This window comes from Ambystoma mexicanum, chromosome 3p (genome assembly GCF_040938575.1).
Source record: "Ambystoma mexicanum isolate Mex_15411 chromosome 3p, UKY_AmexF1_1, whole genome shotgun sequence".
Taxonomy (NCBI): Eukaryota; Metazoa; Chordata; class Amphibia; order Caudata; family Ambystomatidae; genus Ambystoma; species Ambystoma mexicanum.
Window position 1 is genome coordinate 167584944 of NC_090925.1, and position 21922 is coordinate 167606865.

At 48.8% G+C, this 21922-nt stretch overlaps 1 long non-coding RNA gene across 2 annotated transcripts in view; it reads left to right on the forward strand.

Annotated features, from left to right (window-relative positions):
* LOC138580211 (uncharacterized) overlaps positions 1–21922 on the forward strand; it is an 88199-nt gene that overhangs the window by 10177 nt on the left and 56100 nt on the right. The gene's annotated exons all lie outside the window — the stretch shown is intronic.

Below are 21922 nucleotides of genomic sequence, written 5' to 3' on the forward strand. Positions count from 1 at the left end.
AAGAAGGGTGTAGAAAGAGGCTCTGCTCAGCGAGGACCTCGGGTCATTCAACAGAGTGCGTGCTGGGTTCCGGTAACCTGGGCTCACGGGAGCACTCACAAGAGTAGCCCCAGTGTATACCCGGGCCAGGAGGCGGTGAAAAAATGGATGCATGAGGTGTGCTCCGGTCTGGAGCAGGGCAGTGGGGAGGGCTCCAACATCAGAGCTGAAGCGTCCTGCTGTGTATGGCAGCTCTGTGGGTCTGGGGCCGTGTGCCGGTACAGAGGTGAGCAGCTCCACCTGCACTCCCGGAGGGCTTGTAAAGCAGAGGGGGCAACTGCGGTCATTCCAAGATTCCAACGGCAGCCCTCCAGCCCATTGGTGCTGATGTCTGGTAGTACCAAAGGGGGCCTGCCGGATGTCCATGGCAGGCCCCATATCCCCCCAGACACTGGGCTTGTAGAGTGCCGGCTGCCCATGGCACTCAGGGGGCCTGCTGGGTGTCCATAGCAGGCCCCCATAACAGGTACCATGCACAGAACAGTGGGGCCCAAGCTTCAAAGACGCATTATTATTTTCCATTTTTAAAGCTGTCACACAACCCGTTACAGGAATATGTCTCTTTAAGCGCAGACTTGGGGATCGAACCTGTGTTGCTTCGTGTCATCTTGTTTTATAGGCGAGCACGTTGCCCCTGAGCTATCCTCATTTATGCTGCACCAAAACTGTCTCAGAGCTTCAGACTGATGGTCTGATCCGGAGCTCGTGATAGGAAAGTGGACATTCTCCCTGCGGTTTCCAGCACCGCCTTCTGAGGTGGCCGGATGAATTACAGAGGAGATGTTGTTTTTTCCAGCAGCAAAAGCTGCTCAAACCTGTCCTTTCCCTTTGCACCAGTGGTCCTGCAAGCATTTCCTAAATGACTGCCAGTTTTCTCATTTACGGAAGTGTCCTTCAGCTTTCAGTAAACTAGAAAAGTGGTGCTGCAGTCTAGGAAATGCTATTTTTATAAAGGGAAAATGTGTGCCATAGAGTTGGCGCCGTATTTTAACTCTTTTCCTGACGTGCAAAACCAGGGCTTTTGGAAGAAGAATCCACTGGCAGTGCCCGCCTTTCATTCCTGATGGTTGCTAGGTCTGTTGTCAAGCCCTATTTCAGGCACATGCAAAAGTGCAGCTCAGAATCGGTCCCTGACTGGCAGATCTTCGGAAAGCACTTTCTGTAAAGTGAAATGTGGCTGGGCGCAATCGACAAACAGAGGGCTCTTCTGCCATCTAGTGGTATACTTATGTAATCGCATTTACAGCATCTGTAACAAACATTTTTTTTAAATGCAAAACCTAACACTTTGCTAGGAATGCCACCTTCTTCGTCCTTGCATGGGGGCACCTCATGGGTGCCGTTATTAAGCACGTTTTTCAGTTTCAAAACGTCTAATGGTGAGCACGGATCCAATCTGTTTCAAGCAAGTGTAATTCATCAAATGCCAGGATTTAAGGGACCGTCTTCTGGCCCTGCGACCGTTGAAGGCCAACATCATGAATTGTGTTCTCGGGGAGTGATCGGGCACGAGGATTACTTGGGAACGGGGTCTCCAGAGCAAACAAATGACCACCACACAGAGAAACAAGTTACACGTCTTCTTTATTCCCCTCTCTACTTACGACTGCTAGTGATTACAGGTCGGAAGGAAAAAATAAGCTGACTCCCATCCAAATAAGCTGGAAAAACAAGCATGCACCTAAAAGGTTGTTGAAAGGTCTCAAAAGTAAGAAACATAACACAACAGCAAAAATATACATAGACAGTACACTGACAGTGTGTTAGAACAACACTATTCTATTGAATTGAGACTAGAAGTCCCAGAATGCAAAATAATGCTGGCCTGAAATATATTTTCTTTTTACACTACTGTCCACTACTGCATAGCTCTCAACTCACACGCTTTTGGCGGGTGTCACTGCCTTGTTAACAGTGGTCTCACCGGCCAAGCCTCCAGCACGCCCATTCATTTCAATTGGCCTCTCACCCGCCAAAAATAAAATCGGGTGTTTTCACCCACCTTTGCTACACAAATGGTTGAGAGCTATGACTACTGTATTTTATTCACTTTGAGATTGGTTAATAAACGTTGTATAGCAACATAATTTGGCTAAAGAATGGTTATCATAAACGCCGGCTGACTATGTTCAATACATAGCAATCCATTTTGGCGGTAAATGTTTGGGTATAGAGCATTCACCGTCTCCCGGAGGTGAGTGGACAGGAACCTGTGTCAGAGAGCTGTTTGAAAAACTGGTAATCCTGACGGCTGATCACAAAGTATATCTATGTTGAAATTGATCACCATAGAAGGCTAAATGGGGCACAAAAAATTTTAAACTTGGTTTGCCTTGGTCTCCACTACTACTTGTTAAGAAAACATCTATTGTTTTTACAGATGTGTGTTACTGATTAAGCTCCACATGGCTTTGGTCATCCGTTTGCAACATCTGCCAATTGTAGTGTGGACGATGGACGACCAGCACTTGTTCTACAGATTGACAATTTCAGATGGAACTGTGCATATTGTGGGGGTTGAACAGGGTAACTAACAAGATGAACCGAATTAGAAGAATTTTAAATACATTGTACATGGCCAACTGGAAGTTTGAAAATAAACTCTCTCTGAGAATATGTTCTATATAGACTCCAATGACACTGAATCCTTGAATATCTAACCAAGTATCTAACCAAGTCTTGCATAAAAAAAAATGATAATAGATAAATAAATAAAGAACTTTAGTGGATAATGCAGCAGCAGTGGGGATATTACCAGGATAACATAGAGGGACCATGTTCTTAAAAACATTTGGTAAACTGAAACAAACCCTTCTTTAAATGTCAGTGGGCCTCATTACGACCCAGGCGGTAAGGGATTACCAGTACCAGTAAGAGTACCGGTACCGGTAATCCCTTACCGCCCTATTACGAGGTCCCGTTGCGGGTCCCTACCATAACGGCTGGTTTTACCAGGACTTTGAAGGTAATTACAGTACCGCAATTTGCGGTACCGTAATTACCGCCTTCCCCATTCCCATTGAGCTCTATGGGGGCAAAAATGGGAATGAGGAAGAGCCATGGTGAATGGGGAATTACCGCCCCGCACACCTTGGAATGGGGCAGTAATTCCGCGATTCACCATGGCGGAATCAGTAAAATACTAGCGGCAACCATGGCGCAACTAGCGCCATGGTTACCACACAGGTTGTAATGAGGCCCAGTGTGTCTGACAGCATGACTAAACTTTTAAAGCAAGCTTTCTTTTTGCATATGTTTAGGCATTTGGCGTTGATAGGCCACCTAGTGGGGCAGGTAACGATCCCATCAATGCCAAACGCCTAAGCATATGCAAAACACAGGGAGCACCCAGGAGCAAGACAAAGGAGCAAATATATATTGTTAAGTGCTGCCAGCAGCCCAGTGCAGGACTCTCTGTGCGACATGTAATGGGGCTTAAGTTCAATGTAACCAAGCCCAATTACACGCGCACAGACTGTCGACAAGCGACCTCCAAATATTATACACGACTTTGGGCAAAAACAAGCCCAAAGTCGCTTACAATAAGCAGACCTGGCAACACTTACTACTGCCCTGCCTCTTCCGGCTCATAACACTCCCCTATCTGTACCCCACGTCATAGACACAGAGAGAGGACAGGAGAAATAGGGCAGTACAGCTCTCCCTCAGACATGCCAACATTCTGAAGCCACGGAGAGGGAGATTTCAGTACCGAAATCGGGAGAATGCATTTTCCCCATAGGAATGCATTGGGGATATTGTTCTTTTAGGCGGGAGATAGAAACACATAGTACTTTTTTAATGAAAAAATCGGGAGACTCCCGCCTAAATCGGGAGCGTTGGCATTTATGCTCCCTCACATAAATGAATATGCTTGTGGCGTGTAACCCTCCCAAGCGTGTTGCTCTTTTAAGATGGGCCGTGTTATGTGTGGCACTCCCAAGTACATTGCCCTTTTAAGATAGGGCATGTTACTTCGTAAAGTGAAGGTACTCATGCGCGAGCCTCGTTCCCGGCCGCACATGCGCTGTTTTAATAAAGACGGCAGTTGCCGCCGGGACCTTACGAGCAGCAGACATGTGTGCCAGTGTCTCATTGTGTGAGTGCATGCATGCGTGCGAGTGAGGCGGCCCGAGGCACAGGCTTAACCACTACATTGGCGACGAGAACGGCTGCTACGAGGAAGTCATTTGATACGCGTGAGCATGTCAAACACGCATCTTTCCTCGGACGCAGTCCGGACCCGACACGAGTGATGGCGGCCATCTTTGATTTTCGGCGCGTGACGCAGTAGCGGCCCATGAGGGTGTGTCACAAGGGTCTGCAATGTCCTCTTCCTCGAAAGAGGACTCCGTCTCACCTCCCTCCCCTTCCACCTCACCTTTGTCTTTTCTCTTGGGCTTCCTTTTCTCTTTGCCCCCGGGTCACTCCTTTTTTTATGCAGGTATAGACATCCACAGAAGGACGCCACAGTGCCACCGTATAGGTGGGGCGGTGGGCAATCCTCTGTGACCGTCAAAGAGGGGAAAAATCCAACGGCATAAAAAATAAAAAACCCCTATGAGAATTCCAAAGGCTGTAGCGGGGCAAGCAAGGGTCCGGTACACAGGAGAGCTGAATGGTGCAAATCGAATGGCAGAGGCAGTCCAAAAGCAAGCAGGGGTCCGGTGCACAGGTGAGCTGAATGATACAAGTCGAATGGCAGAAGCAGTCCAAAAGCAAGCAGGGGTCCGGTACACAGGTGAGCTGAATAGGAAAAGGCAGAAGAGGGAAAAGAACAAGCAAAGGAGGAAGATAACCGGAAGAGCTAAGGGAGGCAGAAAACGGATGGAAGGTCCGAAAAAGAAGGGAAGGAAACAGAGCGAGGAGGGGCAGAAAAGGGAAGAAAAGGAGCGAGCGGGCTGCATAAAAAGCGGAACCCAAAGGGGGGCAAGGGAAAGGAACTAGAAGGAAGCGGGCGAACCGCAATAAGGGAATACACACGAGCGATAGCAACACAGGCGAAACCTAGGCAGCGTTGCAACGCGCCCGTGAACCGGAAGCAGCTGATTAAGTACTGCCGGCTACACGCGCGAAGCAAAAGAACTAGACCCGTACGGGTCGTAATGGGAGACGTGAAGGGACATTCAATGTTGGACCGCAGCGCCAGTGATTCCAAACCCGCCATCTCCCCCAAGGCGTGACAGTATGCCCCCTCCTAAGATGCACCCGTCCGGGCTTGCCTGGATGATAGTGATGAAACTTACGTACCAAAAGAGGGGCATTGATATGGGATTTAGGTTACCAGGAATTCTCTGACCAGGGATACCCTTTCCAATGTACAAGATACTCCAACCTACCCCTATGATATCTCGAGTCACATATCTGAGCGACTTTGTATTCTTCCTGTGTAGAGTCTGTGGGCAAGGTAGGGTTCTTAGGGTTGCGTGATCATTTATCCTCTTGAAAGGGTTTCAATTGGGATGTATGAAACACAGAATGTACTCTCCGGAGACCTACAGGAAGCTGAAGTCGAAAAGCCACGGGGTTTATTTTATGCGTGATCTTCTATGGCCCTATATATCTAGGGGACAGCTTGGAGGGGCGTACCCATCGGGGTAAATATCTTGTGTAAAGCACTTCCCACCCTGGGACCGGTCTCCGGTGTTTGTCTGCTTGTGTCTTATATCGATCTTGTGCATCTTGGAGGATCATCTTCGCTTTCTCGTGGGCTTCCCGAATAAGTGAGAGAGAAGAATTAATAGAGGGTATGTTGGTTGATGTGACTGAAAGGGGTAGAATGGAATGTGGGTGATAACCATAAGTGCAGTAAAAGGGGCTTGTACCAAGAGCAGAGTGGGTAGAGTTATTATAAGAAAATTTGGCCAAGGGCAATAGTGGGACCCAGTTATCTTGTTGATTTACAAAACACTGCAAATACTGCTCTAGGGTACCAATGAGCCGTTCGGTCTGTCCGTTGGATTGAGGTTGGTAGCCCGATGTCAAAGCTCTCTCAACGCCCAACCTTTCGCAAAAGACCTTCCAAAACCGCGAGGTGTATTGGCTACCTCGATCCGAGATGATTATTGTGGGTATCCCGTGTAGCCGAAACACATCTTTTAGGAAAGCCTCAGCCATTTCGGCTGCGCAGGGAACCCTGGGCAAGGGGGAAAAATGGGCCAATTTAGAGAATGAATCTACCACGACCATGATACAAGTACATCCCTGGGATCGGGGTAACTCGACGATGAAATTGGTCGAGATAGTATTCCAAGGACCCGTAGGAACCATAGAGGGTTCTAACAACCCTACCGGCCTTTGATGGGGCAGCTTGTTGCGAAGGCAAACGATACAGGACTGTACATACTGGTCGATATCTTCTTTCATACCTGGCCAGTAGAAGTGTCTTTGTAGGTAGTCCAGAGTACCCTTGTTGCCCCTGTGACCTGCTATCTTGGAATCATGGCACCAAGACAATGCCGTCTTCCTTAGGGCTTGTGTGGGTAGATACAGTTTACAGTTTACCTTTTACTAGATAGAAACCATCCTTGATGTCATATATGGTATCTTTGTCGTGTCTTTCTACCTCAAATTGCCCTCTGGAAGATTCTCTCACTTGTTTTAGGAATGTGGAGAGTACTCCAATACTCTTGATTCGGGGAAACATGAGTTCCTTCGTGGATTCAGTTTTGGATGTGTAATCACTGCGGTGGGAAAGGTGTCATGATGCCTACCCCCGGAGCACCAGGACTGGCCCAGCACCCCCGGGAGCAGGCATCATGCCCTCAGGTAAAAGCCCAGCGGCCCCTAATAGGGGCTCTTTGGACTTTGTCCTGGCGCCTTTGGCGCCAGGCTCATGTTGGACATCAGTCCTGGCGCCATAGGTGCCAGGCTCATAAAAGAGGGTATTTGGTGCACTTACCTGACGCAGACCATGCTGCATGAAGCCTCAAGCCAAATGAGGCTCAGGAGGGACTATTTTATCAAAGGAACTATTTTACTTGGGTGGGGACCGTGGAAGAATACTTCCTGGAACTTCTTCCAAGGCTATTTAAACCACGCCGGACTGCCACACGTGCTTCGCGTTGCTCTGCATCTAGCAGCTGAACGCTCACCGTGCCTGCTCCTGCATCTTGCATCCAGCCACGCCCGCCTCAATCTTGGGATACCTGAAAGGAAGGAAGGGAAGAGAAAAGGGTGAAAACCAAGAACTTAATCTAACTTCCTACCTGTGTCCGGAACCATCACCACAGCGATCCTGAAGATAGACATTCTTTAAAAAGCATTGCGCTACTTGTTGCAGCGCCGCACATCACTCACCTGCCTCGTGGGCTCTTCACTATCCACCGCGACCTTCTGGGCATTCCGCCACATCTCTGCACCTGCAGGGGAGAAGAAGAGACAAAAGGTGAGCAGGAGGAACAAATGAGGAAAGCCTGATTTTCCGTCCCAAGACTTACCTGGCCATATTTGACGGAACCACTCCTCATTTCGGGTCGGCACCACTTCTTGGCCTGGTACCGCACCCCAGCCCCTAAGGGGAAAAAAGAAAGACTTTACTAGAGGAATTCAAAGACATTTAAAGGGATCATTTTATCACGAACTCACCTGAGTTTATCTCCGGCAATATCCCTCGAAGCATCACTTCCACTCTGCACCTGAAAATAAGCACAGATCGCAGGTTAAGAAAAGCAAACAAAGAGAAGACTCTACTCTGGAACTTCTTAAACTGCATACTTACGGCATTTCGCCTTCCGAAACCAGTGAAGTAACTGGTCAAATACGCGCCCCTGCACGAGAAGCAGGATGGAGAGCTCATCCATTCAAAAATTAAGGTGAGCCTTGATTGGGGATTTCGGAGGTGGTCAGAGAAGAGCAAAGGGGAGGTGGGAAGCAATCACAATACTCTGCAGACAGTTAATCCCCTTTCTCCACCTACAGAAAGATTGTTCTGCGGCCAGACAAGCCAGATTTGGGGGTCCAGTTCAGACGGTGTTTCGAATCCTGCGCATCACGCTTGAAGAGGTCACAGCAATCCAGACCAGGTCAGCGCCTCCGTGGGAGCCAGGTGAGCGTTACAGAACGCGAAGCCTTCCTACAAATTCCCACCCAGGCGCTATGGAAACTTCTGTGACTGATATGTTGGCCCAATTACTGGGGGAATTACGGGCCGAAGTACATGCCGCTCGTCAAGAGACTAATGCCCTCAGGAGGGAAATAATCGTATCTAAGGAACGAACTGATGACCTGGCTAGGCAGGTATTGCAAGGTCAAGCTGGGCAAACCCCTCTACCTGGTTCCGGGGGAATTCTGTTCCTGTGGCTTCAAGTAACCCTGTGCAAATCAATCTACCTGGAAATATGCCGCTGGCCCCACCTGAACGCTTTGCTGGGGACCCCAAACGGTTCGCCGTATTCATGAATCAATGTCGTTTGCACTTCCTATGCAGACCTGGGGCCTTCCCTAATGACCAGACCAAGGTAGCTTTTGTGTTGTCATACCTTAGCGGCTGTGCTGCCGATTGGTCAGTACCACTGGTTACTCAAGATGACAGAATCCTCCGGGATTTCCAAGGATTTCAAGCAAGCATGGAGAGATTATTTGCTCGACATTCTCAGGGACAAGCTCTGGATGATGAACTTCTATCCCTGCGACAGGGCAACCAAGACCTCCTCTCCTACATAGCAACCTTTAACAGACTAATCGTGGAAACTGGGTGGCCAGAGGATAAAAGAATCACATTATTCTATCGGGGTCTACAAGAAGGTGGTAGGAGCCGCTGATAAAAACCATGAAGATTCTGTTTCGGGAAACGACTCCGCCCGACAAGCGTAGGGGTCCGCTTGCCGAGCTTGAAAACTAACTCTCAGACCTCGCATTTCATTGTGCCAATGGTTCTCGTAGATCCGGAACAGCCTAAGCGGTTGCATGCAATAAAGGCATACATTGATAGTGGGGCTATAGGAAACTATGTGGATCGTGAATTGGTCTCTAGGATTAACCTCCCTCTGCGTCCAAAAACCAGCAAAGATGTCATCACCACAGTCGATGGAACTGAAATTGCCTCAGGACCGGTAACACATTCCACTACTGAGGTGACTCTTATTGGTCCGGACGGCCATCGGGAGGCAGTTGTGTTTGACGTAATGAAGGCCCCACAGTTCCAGGTTATTCTTGGAATTCCTTGGTTAGAGACACATAATCCTCGAATTGATTGGCGAGCAAAGAGAATAACCTTCCCGGATTGTGCACAAACTTGCTACCCAGAAAATCTGAAGATTAGTCTAGCATCTGTAACCTCTGTCTCCATGCAACTACCTCCGGAATACCAAGACTTTCAGGATGTCTTCCAAAAGGAACAGGCCAACACGTTACCCCCCCACAGATCGTACGATTGCCAAATCGATCTGGTGCCCGGTGCACAACCCCCTTGTAGCAGGATTTATGCCCTTACTGAACCTGAGAACCGGCATTTGAGACAATATTTAGATCAATACCTAGCCAATGGTTTCATTTGCCCGTCAAAGTCCCCGGCATCCTCGGCTTTGTTCTTCGTGCCCAAAAAAGAAGGTGACCTTAGAACTTGTATTGACTACCGCGCATTGAATCAGATAACGGTTAAAAACCATTACCCTCTGCCTTTGATCCCTGAACTCCTTGACCAGGTGAAGGACGCTTGCGTATACACCAAGTTAGATCTCCGGGGGCCTTATCATCTGGCGCGAGTAAAAGAAGGCGACGAATGGAAAACGGCCTTCCGTACAAAATATGGCTTATTCAAATACCGGGTGATGCCTTTTGGGTTGTGCAACGCGCCTGCTGCCTTCCAATTCTTCATGAACGATGTCCTTCGGGAACTTAGCGATGTTTGTGTTGTCGTATATATCGATGACATTCTTGTGTACTCCTCTTCGGAATCTGATCACAGAAAGCATGTCCGGGCCGTCCTTGAGAAATTGCGCCAGCACAAACTGTTTGCTAAGCTGGAAAAGTGTGTTTTCCATACCACCGAGGTGGAGTTTCTTGGATTCATCCTGACACCTAATGGGGTCCGAATGGACTCACGGAAAGTGGAGGCCATCCTGAAATGGCCAGCTCCTAGCTCGGTAAAAGGGGTCCAAAGCATGCTTGGTTTTGCCAATTTTTATCGCAGATTTATTCCGGAATTTTCACGTGTAGTACAACCCATCACTGCACTCTTGCGGAAAAATAAACGTTTCGAATGGACCAAGGAAGCCGAACAGGCCTTTCAGGAATTGAAAGCTAAATTCACGTCTGCACCTATTTTGAAGCACCCGCGTCCCGATCTCCCATACATAGTCGAAACTGACGCGTCCAGTTTAGCCATGGGAGCTGTCCTGTATCAGAGAGACCCTGAAACCAACCAACTGCATCCTGTAGCATTTTGGTCCAGAAAGTTCTCACCGCCTGAGGTAAATTATGCAATTACCGATAAGGAATTATTAGCCATTAAGTCCGCCTTTAAGGCTTGGCGGCATTATCTTCTTGGCGCCAGGCACACCATCACCGTGATCACTGATCACCGAAATTTACAATATTTAAAGACTGCCAAGGCTCAATCATCACGTCAGCTCCGATGGGCTTTGTTCTTTGCTGAGTTTGATTTCGTAATCACTTACCGTCCCAGCTGTAAAAATGGCAAAGCAGACGCACTATCTAGAATAGGAATGGGAGAAATAGACTCTAATTCAAAACCTTCGCCGATCATTCCCGAACAAAGAATTTTGGGATTAACCTCCTTACAAACCTTTGAAGACATTCAAGCACGAGTAAAACAACTCCTGAACTCTACCGCCTTGCAGGATTGGATCCAAAGGGGGTCTTACTTTTCGGTCAACGATGGTCTACCTTACTTCCAAGGACGCTTATTTCTGCCAGAAAAGGAATTACAAGAACTGGTTATTTTCCGTCATCATGATACCCTGATGGAAGGACATCCTGGCATTGCCAAAACTGAGGAAAAAATTAAACGACAATTCTGGTGGCCTTCCTGGCGAAAGGATATTAAATCTTTCGTGATGTCCTGTGGAGTTTGCGCCCAAAACAAAGGCCAAAAGACAAAACCCGCCGGTCTTCTTCAGCCTTTAGACATTCCACCAGCGCCTTGGCACACCTTGTCACTAGATTTTATGACGGACCTGCCCCCTTGTAATGCATACAATACTATTCTGGTTGTGGTGGATCTATTTTCTAAAATGGCTCATTTTATTCCGTTGAAAGGATTACCTTCAGCTTCTGTCCTTGCTAAGGAATCCTCGAAAATATCATCCGCTTGCATGGATTCCCGTCCATATTAGTCTCCGACCGGGGAAGCCAGTTTATTTCACATTTTTGGAAAAGGTGTTGTCAACTGGCACAAATCGACGTAAGACTCTCAACCAGCCATCACCCACAGACAGATGGTCAGACGGAGAGAACGAACCAGACCCTTGAACAATACCCACGGTGTATGTTGCACCAATCGGAGGGTAATTGGAAGGATTTGTTATGGGTGGCCGAATATGCATACAATAACTCGGTGCCCTCTGGAACTGGACAAAGCCCCTTTTACACCCTATATGGACATCACCCTCGTACTTCAGACCTGGACTCTCCTCTGAGCCTTGAAATGTCCGCAGTAGACCATTTGCATTCCACTATAACTCAAGCATTCAAGAATGCAACTGCCCATTTGCAACAAGCGAAAGAGAAATACAAGAAAAATGCAGATCTGCATCGGAAGGAGGCACCTTCATACCAATTAGGAGACCAAGTATGGTTGGCTACCAAAGATTTATTGCTCAAGGGACCTCGAACTTCTAATCCAAGGTATTTGGGCCCTTATTTGATCAAAGCTATCATTAATCCAGTGGCAGTCAAGCTCGATCTGCCAGCTAACATGCAGATTCATCCCGTTTTTCATGTGTCACTTTTGAAACCAGTGCAACCAGGAACCAGATTAATAAAGCCACCAGAACTAATTCAGATAGATGGGGAGCCTGAAGTCGAGGTGAAGAACATTTTGGATTCTAAAATTTCAAAATCAAAACTTTTCTATCTAATTGATTGGAAAGGGTACGGGCCTCAGGAAAGGTCTTGGGAACCCAGCGACCACGTACATGCACCTCGGCTGGTAAAAAAGTTCCATCGGGATTTCCCAAACAAACCGAAACCTCCAGAGGGAACGACCTTGGGAGGGGCCTTGGGGGGGAGTGCTGTCATGATGCCTACCCCCGGAGCACCAGGACAGGCCCAGCACCCCCGGGAGCAGGCATCATGCCCTCGGGTAAAAGCCCAGCGGCCCCTAATAGGGGCTCTTTGGACTTTGTCCTGGCGCCTTTGGCGCCAGGCTCATGTTGGACATCAATCATGGCGCCATAGGCGCCAGGCTCATAAAAGAGGGTGTTTGGTGCACTTACCTGACGCAGACCATGCTGCATGAAGCCTCAAGCCAAATGAGGCTTAGGAGGGACTATTTTATCAAAGGAACTATTTTACTTGGGTGGGGACCGTGGAAGAATACTTACCTGGAACTTCTTCCAAGGCTATTTAAACCACGCCCGGACTGCCACACGTGCTTCGCGTTGCTCTGCATCTAGCAGCTGAACGCTCACCATGCCTGCTCCTGCATCTTGCCTCCAGCCACGCCCGCCTCGATCTTGGGATACCTGAAAGGAAGGAAGGGAAGAGAAAAGGGTGAAAACCAAGAACTTAATCTAACTTCCTACCTGTGTCCGGAACCATCACGCCAGCGATCCTGAAGATAGACATTCTTTAAAAAGCATCGCGCTACTTGTTGCAGCGCCGCGCATCACTCAGCTGCCTCGTGGGCTCTTCACCATCCACCGCGACCTTCTGGGCATTCCGCCACATCTCTGCACCTGCAGGGGAGAAGAAGAGACAAAAGGTGTGAGCAGGAGGAACAAATGAGGAAAGCTTGATTTTCCGTCACAAGACTTACCTGGCCATATTTGACAGAACCACTCCTCATTTCGGGTTGGCGCCCCTTCTTGGCCTGGTACCGCATCCCAGCCCCTAAGGGGAAAAAAGAAAGACATTACTAGAGGAATTCAAAGACATTTAAAGGGATCATTTTATCACGAACTCACCTGAGTTTATCTCCGGCAATATCCCTCGAAGCATCACTTCCACTCTGCACCTGAAAATAAGGACAGATCGCAGGTTAAGAAAAGCAAACAAAGAGAAGACTCTACTCTGGAACTTCTTAAACTGCATACTTACGGCATTTCGCCTTCCGAAACCAGTGAAGTAACTGGTCAAATACACGCCCCTGCACCAGAAGCAGGATGGAGAGCTCATCCATTCAAACATTAAGGTGAGCCTTGATTGGGGATTTCGGAGGTGGTCAGAGAAGAGCAAAGGGGAGGTGGGAAGCAATCACAATACTCTGCAGACAGTTAATCCCCTTTCTCCACCTACAGAAAGATTTTTCTGCGGGCCAGACAAGCCAGATTTGGGGGCCCAGTTCAGTCAGTGTTTCGAATCCTGCGCATCACGCTTGAAAAGGTCACAGCAATCCAGACCAGATCAGCGCCACCGTGGGAGCCAGGTGAGCGTTACAAAAGGGCATTCACCACCAAGTTCTGGTCACCTGGGATGTAGATTATAATGAAGTCAAACTGGGCAAAAAAATGCGGCCATCTTTCTTGGTGAGTATTGTAGCATTCAAACTGCCTTAAGACTTGCAGGTTCTTGTGATCAGTCATGATAGTAAAAGGACGTTCGCCTCCTTGAAGAAGATGGCGCCACTCCAGACAAGCCAACTTCATGGCGAGTAATTCTCGTTCAATGACTGAATAGTTTTTTTGGCTGGCATTGAGGGTTTTGGAGAAGTAAGAGATAGGGTGCTCTTTATCTTGGTGTACCTGTAACAAGACTGCTCCTATGGCTGCAGCCGAAGCATCTGTCTCCAGGATGAAGGGAAAACTCTGATCCGGCTGACGTAGGATGGGAGCAGAACAGAAGGCTTCCTTAAGACGATGAAAACTGTCTTCGGCTTCTGCAGACCAACAGAACATAACAGAGGATTTCTTGAGCAGGGTAGTGATGGGAAAGACTTTCTGGGAGAAGTTGGGAATGAACTTTCGATAAAAGTTTGCAAGGCCAAGAAACTTTTGAACCTCTTTGACAGACTTAGGTGAAGGCCAATTCAGGATAGAGACAACCTTCTGGGGATCCATTGAAATGCCTTTGCTGGAAAGAATAAACCCCAAATATGAGATGGAGGAAGCGGAAAATACACATTTGTTAAGTTTGACTGAGAAATGGTTGTCTTTTAGTCTCTGGAAGACTTCCTTAACATGTTCCTCATGTTCTTCTTGTGCCCGAGAAAACACCAAAATGTCATCAAGATAGACTATGATTGTGTGGCACAACAAGTCCGAGAAGATGCGATCCATAAAGCGCTGGAAAATAGAAGGGGCATTGACTAACCCAAAGGGCATCACTTGGTATTCGTATAGCCCAAACAGAGTCCGAAAGGCCGTCTTCCACTCATACCCAGCCTGGACTCGGAGCAGATGATATGCATTCCGTAGGTCGAGTTTGGTGAATATGGTAGAACCTTAGACAGCTTGAATGATTTCTGTTATCAAAGGCATAGGATAACGATCCTTGATGGTCACTTTGTTCAAGCCCCTGTAGTCTATGCAGGGTCGTAATTCCTGAGACTCTTTCTTTGGAATAAAGAACAAAGAGGCTCCAGCCAGAGACTTCGAGGGTCTAATCAGTTCGTTGGCAAGGTTGTTATCCAAATACTCTCTAAGATAACGCTTTTCTTCCAAAGACAGAGGAAACATCCGACAAAAGGGTATGAGGGCTCCTGGAGTTAGGTCAATGCAGCAGTCTTCCGGTCGGTGGGGAGGTAGATCTAGGGGAGTCTTTTCGGTAACTACCTCTTTGAATTCCTGAAGATGGTTTGGTAAGCAATGAACAACTCTGGGCTCACAGCTGCTTTCTGTTTTCACAGTCTCAAATTTGGGCACAAGCAGACACTCAGCCTTACAGAGTGCGGAATGGAAACTTAGAAGATTCTTGGTCCAGTTAATGGTGGGGTTGTGTTTCTGTAACCAGCCTATCTGTCACGAACGTATCAAAAAAAAACCCTGGCCAGCCCATGGGCCAGGAGGGGCCTTAGATCGGGTCTCTAAGAAACTCAGGTATCCTTTGCTGAAGCCCTCTTGGTTCCAGGCTCATACTTCGTGAGGACTTGTGTTTTGGGATTACTTTGTTGGCAGTGCCAGCCAACATGGAGGCACCCACATAGCTTGGTTCCCTTGGAACCAAGCTATGCGGTATTGTGGTTTGGGTGTGGTAGCCTAGGAACTACTTTACCTGGACTACTTTTCTGAAGCTATTTAAACCACACCCGACTTGAATGACACGCTTCTCGTTACTTTGCAATCCTGCAACGTGACGCTCATCGTGTTCAGCTGTACCTGTGCACCTCGGAAGAACAGCATCTGAAAAACAAAAGGACATTGTTAATAGCAGCAGTTTACCTGTAATTCCATCGCTAGCTGCCCTCAGCTCCTGCAAACAGCATCCAAGGATCAGCGGGCCTCCCGGACCATTGGATCTGCAAAAAAGGGAGAAACAGTCGCCCATAGACCAGCATCACCTTGGGACTCTTGCTCCGGTTGAGCACCGCAATCGACGGGAATGAAAAGGCAACAGGTTAGCAAAGGCAGGGCATCATAGCGCTGCGCATAGCGCCTACTTACCACATAAAGGCGCTCTCGATGCACCATCATTTACCGGCGAGTCCCAACTCAGCCAACGTTCCACAGTGAACATCCGCGCACCTGAGGGAAGACAAAAGACATTATTTAAACCAAAGAAAGGCATACCAGCACAACAGTAATAAGACCTACCTGAAAGACTCAAAAGGGCCAGCATCAGTGAAGTAACTAGATCGCACTCGCCCACGAAGGACAACGTGCCCCTGCCAAGAAGGCAGGATGGAGAGCACGCCAAAACCCACAACAAGGTGAGGAAAGGTCCGGGGGGGCTGCGGGCATACAGGGTGTTGGGAGGCTCTTACCCCAGTTGCCCAGTCTTGAACATTGCCCACCTGTATTCCAGGCAGAACTTCTCTGCTGATCATACCTGGGAGTCGCTGAGAAGGATACACACAGCTGGGTGGCGTCCCGTGGATACCAGGTGAGCGTAACAGAACAGGAAGCCTGCCAAACCAATCCACCTGGGCGCCATAGAAGCATCAGAATTAGACCAATTGGCCCAATTGTTAGGAGAACTTCGTGCCAAGGTTCATTCTGCCCGACAGGAGACTAACGCTCCCCGGAGAGACTTATTGGTCACTAAAGAGCGTACCGAAGATATCAGCAGGCAAGTCTTGCAATCACAAGCGGGTCAGACGCCTCTACCTGGGAACAACCCACCGATGCAAAATCCTACCATGTCATCCACTGTCTCTACTCCGGTACAAGTTGTGTTACCAGGTACATTTCCTTTGGCACCACTAGAGACGTTTCCTGGTGATCCACGAAAATACGCAGCTTTCATGAATCAGTGTCGCCTTCATTTTCTTTGCAGGCCGGGAGCATTCCCAAATGACCAAGCCCGGGTAGCCTTTGTTTTATCATACCTAAGTGGCAGCGCCGCAGATTGGTTGGTACCATTGGTATCCCATGATGATCCTTTATTACACGACTTTGGGGGATTTCAGAGGGAAATGGAAAAACGTTTTGCTCGCCATACCCGAGAACAAGCTGTGGACAATGAACTCCTTTCCCTCCGACAGGGGAATCAGGATTTGTTAACTTACATCGCTACTTTCAACCGATTGGTTGCTGAAGCTAGGTGGCCTGAAAACAAAAGAACCACGTTGTTTCATCGGGGCTTACGCGGCGAATTGAAAGACATTCTAGCTCAAGTGGTTAATCCTCCTAGAGATTGTTCTGAATTCATAGACTTGGTTATGCAACTGGACCACCGGTTGCAAGACCGAAAAGCAGACCGTTCTAAAATGGACCCTGGCACGTGTACGTTCGACCTAGAGACAGTGTAAATCGGGTGCAAGAAAATACTGTGGAGCCCAGGCAAATCGGAGGGGTACGACCCCCACTAACAAAACAAGAGCGAGATAAAAGGAGACAACAACAACTATGTCTGTGTTGCGGAAAGTCAGGGCATTTCCTGAAGGACTGCCCAGAGAAACCTCTGAGGAAGATCGTCAGGGCCACGGAAAAAATATGAAGAGAAGGAGTGTCAGTCGGGAAACTACCCAGCTCGGCAAACGTAGAGGTCAGTTTGTCAAGTAAGAGAAAAGAGCCACCGACCTCACATTTTGCAATACAGGTGATCTTAATTAATAACCAACAATCGTCAGGAATGCATGCCATTGAAGCATACATCGACAGCGGAGCCATTGGGAATTATATAGATCAGGACCTGGCTGCAGAGATGGAGCTTCCCCTGTGTTCCAAGCCGACTACAGACAAGGTAACCACAGTGATGGGACAGAAATCGCTTTCGGACCCGTAACCCAGCGCACAGCCGAGAACACCTTGCTGTGCCAGGACGGACATCGGGAACTTATTTCGTTCGATCTCATCAGGCACCTCAATTCCGGCTCATACTAGGGATGCCATGGTTAGTCGCTCACAACCCTTTGATTGACTGGCGGGCAAGAAAATTAACCTTCCCCAGCGACTGCTCCCTAGCCTGTTATTACCAAGAACAGAAACCTGCTTTCAGTATCTCCACGACTCCTGAAGTGGCAACCCTGGGAGTGACTAATACCTTGCCTGAGGAATGCCACGATTTCCAGGATGTATTCCAGAAGGACCAAGCAAACACGCTGCCGCCGCACAGGCCCTATGACTGCCAGATCGACCTTGTTCCCGGTGCTCAAGTTCCTTGTGGCAGAATCTATGCTCTCACGGAACCCAAGAACCTTCATCTGAAGTCTTACTTAGACCAGTACCTCGCAAATGGATTCATCCACCCATATAAGTCCCCTGCATCTAGTCCTTTGTTCTACGTACCGAAAAAAGAAGGGGACTTAAGAACCTGTATTGACTACCGCGCATTAAACCAGATCACTGTGAAGAACCGTTACCCCTTGCCGCTCATCCCTGAAATGCTGGACCAGGTCAAAGATGCCCAAATTTACACCAAACTGGACCTTCGAGGAGCATACCACCTGGTGCGGGTCAGCAGCGGTGACGAATGGAAAACTGCTTTCCGCACCATATATGGTTTGTACGAATATCAAGTCATGCCCTTTGGGTTATGCAACGCTCCTGCAGCATTTCAGTATTTCATGAATGACGTCTTGAGAGAGTTAATTGATGTCTGCGCCCTAGTGTACATAGATGATATCTTAGTGTACTCAACTTCAAAACAGGATCATATCAAGCACGGCCGTTCAGTCCTCTCCAGGCTCCGGGGACATCGTTTATATGCAAAGCTGGAGAAGTGTTTCTTTCACGTCACCGAAGTTGAGTTTCTGGGTTTTATTCTTACTCCAGGAGGCATCAGAATGGACCTGCATAAAGTAGACGCCGTTTTGAAATGGCCATCACCAACGTCAGTAAAAGAGGTACAGAGCATGTAGGCCTTTGTGAACTTCTATCGCCGGTTCATAGTAGACTTCTCACAGGTCCTACACCCGATCACCGTATTGCTACGAAAAAATAACAAAAAGTTTGCCTGGACCGAAGAAGCAGAAAAAGCTTTTCAGGAACTCAAGAAAAGGTTCACCTCCACACCAATCCTGCGACATCCTCACCCAGATCTTCCTTATATCGTGGAAACAGATGCTTCCAGTATAGCCATGGGAGCTATCCTCTCACAAAGAGATCCAGAAACAGGTCAGTTACATCCATTGGCCTTTTGGTCGAAACCATTCTCTCCTCCGGAGATGAATGAAGCCATCATGGACAAAGAACTTTTGGCGATCAAATCCGCCTTTAAGGCCTGGCGGCACTACCTTCTGGGGCCAGACACACCATTACAGTTATCATGGACCACCGAAACCTGCAATACCTTAAAACAGCTAAAGCCCAGTCTTCACGCCAATTGCGGTGGGCCCTTTTCTTCGCCGAATATGACTATGTCATCACTTTTCGACCAGGGGTCAAGAATGGAAAAGCTGACGCACTCTCTCGTACAGGCACTGAGGACTTGGTATATACGACCCCAGACCCAGTCCCCATTATACCGGAAGACAAACTCCACCCCCAGCCCCCATCTATGCTAACACCCCCACACAGGAAGCCCCTTCCAGACAGGACACCACCCCCTGCTCCCATCACCGCTGACACCTCTGACTGGCATCCCCCTACAGACTGGACAACCCCTCAGCCCCACACACCTGTGAGACCCCCCACAAGCAACCCCCTCCAGACTCAACACCACCCCTAGCCCCACTCACCTGTGACACCCCCACAGGCAGCTCCCTCCAGACGAGACATCCCCTAACAGGCAGCCCACCTAGATGGGACACCACCACCATCCCCCATCACTGCTGACATCCCCACAGGCAACCCCCTCCAGATGGGACACCCCCCAACCCCCATCACTGCTGACACCCCCCACAGGAAGCCCCCTCCAGAGGGGACACCATTCCCCAGCCCCCATCACAGCTGACACTCCCCAAAGGCAGCCCCCTCCAAGTGGGACACCACCCTCAGCCCCCATCACTGATGACACCCGCCACAGGTAGCCCCCTCCATATTGTGCACCCCCACCAACCCCACTCACCTTTGACACCTCCCATAGACAGCCCCCTCCAAACGGGACACACCCCCACAGGCAGCCCCCTCCAGATGGGACATTCCCCACCGGCAGCCCCCTCCAGACGGGACACCAACCTTCAGCCCCCATCACTGCTGACACCCACCACAGGCAGCCCCTACCAGACGGGGCACCTCCCACAGGCAGCCCCCTCCAGATGGAACACCAGCCCCACTCACCTGTGACACTCCCCACAGGCAGTACCCTGACAGTATGACACATCACCACTGCAATGAATGTCTGTTGCTCACCTGAACTTCTGTATTGTGACAGCACTGTGTATTTCAACCTGAACATGTATCCTTCAAATCAACTGCAATCACCGGAGGTCCATCCATGAGTAGAGCATCTGCTCACACACCCTTCCAAGCTCTAATCATCCCCCAACATACACATGTGACAAGTGAGTGCAAAAACATGTGCATGCTGCCCATGCCACATTGCCAAGGCATCAAAGCACGGTGACAGAATGTGCGCTCAAGACAGAAGCAAACATAATAAAACTTGGTGAAAGATCCACACACAATGGGCAGGCATGTCACAGCCTGAGCATGAGTGAGCTGGGTGGAAAAATAGCTGTCAGGGAACTATCACATGAGTGGCCAATGCATGGGTGATGGTATGGCAGTCTCAGAGAGCATGACTCACAGAGACTGGTGAATTGTTCAGACGCTATGGAATATCAAAAATGTGGCACTACTGCATTCCAGTGGTTGACGTTGATCAACACATGAGAGAAGGCATTGCATGATTATACATGCTGATGAAGGTGTATGGATGACGTGCATTTAAAAGAGCAATAACAAAGTAATGTGCTTTGACAGTGAACATGGAACACTCCCACAGTGAGCCCACCTCCCTCCATCCCAACCACACTGATGCCAAACACAGAGTGAAGCAGCACATATCAATGCAAATCCAAATATACAGTGCACACCCAATAGTCTGATTGACACACCACCACATGTCAGGCACATGTGTATCCTACCATCCACAGCCATTCCATCAACAAAAACACACAAGCATGCATGCAACAAGACACATGAGTTGCAATGGTGAGATGCACTGGCTCAAAATCGAACTAGCAAACAAGCTGACACACAAATGAACTGCACAAGCTGTTGAATTTGACAAACACAATGAAATATATTGTATGACTATCTACAAGAACATTTTTCCAATGATGCCAAAGTTGTCCATGTCAAATTGTAAAATAAAAGATATACCTTACTCCTAAATAACTAGATACAGAAGAAAAAGGGGAAGGAATGTCTGAAAAGTCTTGGAAATATAATAAATGAAGAAAGGAAACCTACACCTAAATAATTATTTACACAGGCAGTGGGCTAGTACATCTTTTCATCCCCAATCTCGCTCAGGCTCTCCACCAGGGCTGAGTCAAGCGCCACGTCCTCACTCCCCAGGCAGGCCTCTGTTTGTTGCCTCCAGGGCTTGCAGGCCTCCAGCATATGTTTATAACCTTGGCTTCCCTGCAAGTCTCCTCCAGGATGGCAGCCCGCCTCTTTGCCCAACGCAGTGCAATCCCAGCCATGGCCAACACAATCCTTGCCTCCCAAACCTGCTGCCTCTCCACTCCAATTTGCTGCCCATAATGCTGGAACATGGAAGTCATCCTTTACCTGAGGTCCACGTTCTCCTCCTGCCTCACGTCGTGCACCTGTCCCATTTCGATGTCAGGCCCTGAGAAATGTAGACTCCCCCTTAATGCCTGCTGCTGCCTTAGAGCCCGGTGCCTGCTTTGTGTGTACACTCTCCTGGCTGATGACGATACCTGGGGGCGTACATCCTGTGCCCTGCGTGTGGGTGCCTGCTGTTCCTCTATTGCCAGTGACCCTGTCATTGCCTGGATAGGCACGTTGACCACCTCAGTTGATTGACCTTCAACTCCAAACTTGGTCAGGGATGTTGGCTCCACCAGACTGGGCAATGTGGGTGGGACTGGTGCACATGGGGCCCTGGTGGTATCTGGGCCGGAAAGGCACCCCGTAGGACGACTGGCGCACAGAGGAGGAAGACAAGGAGGGGGTTGCATTAGTAAACAACCCATGCAGCACAAACTGGAACAAGCATTTTGCAAGCCAGCTGACAAGAAGGCATACCT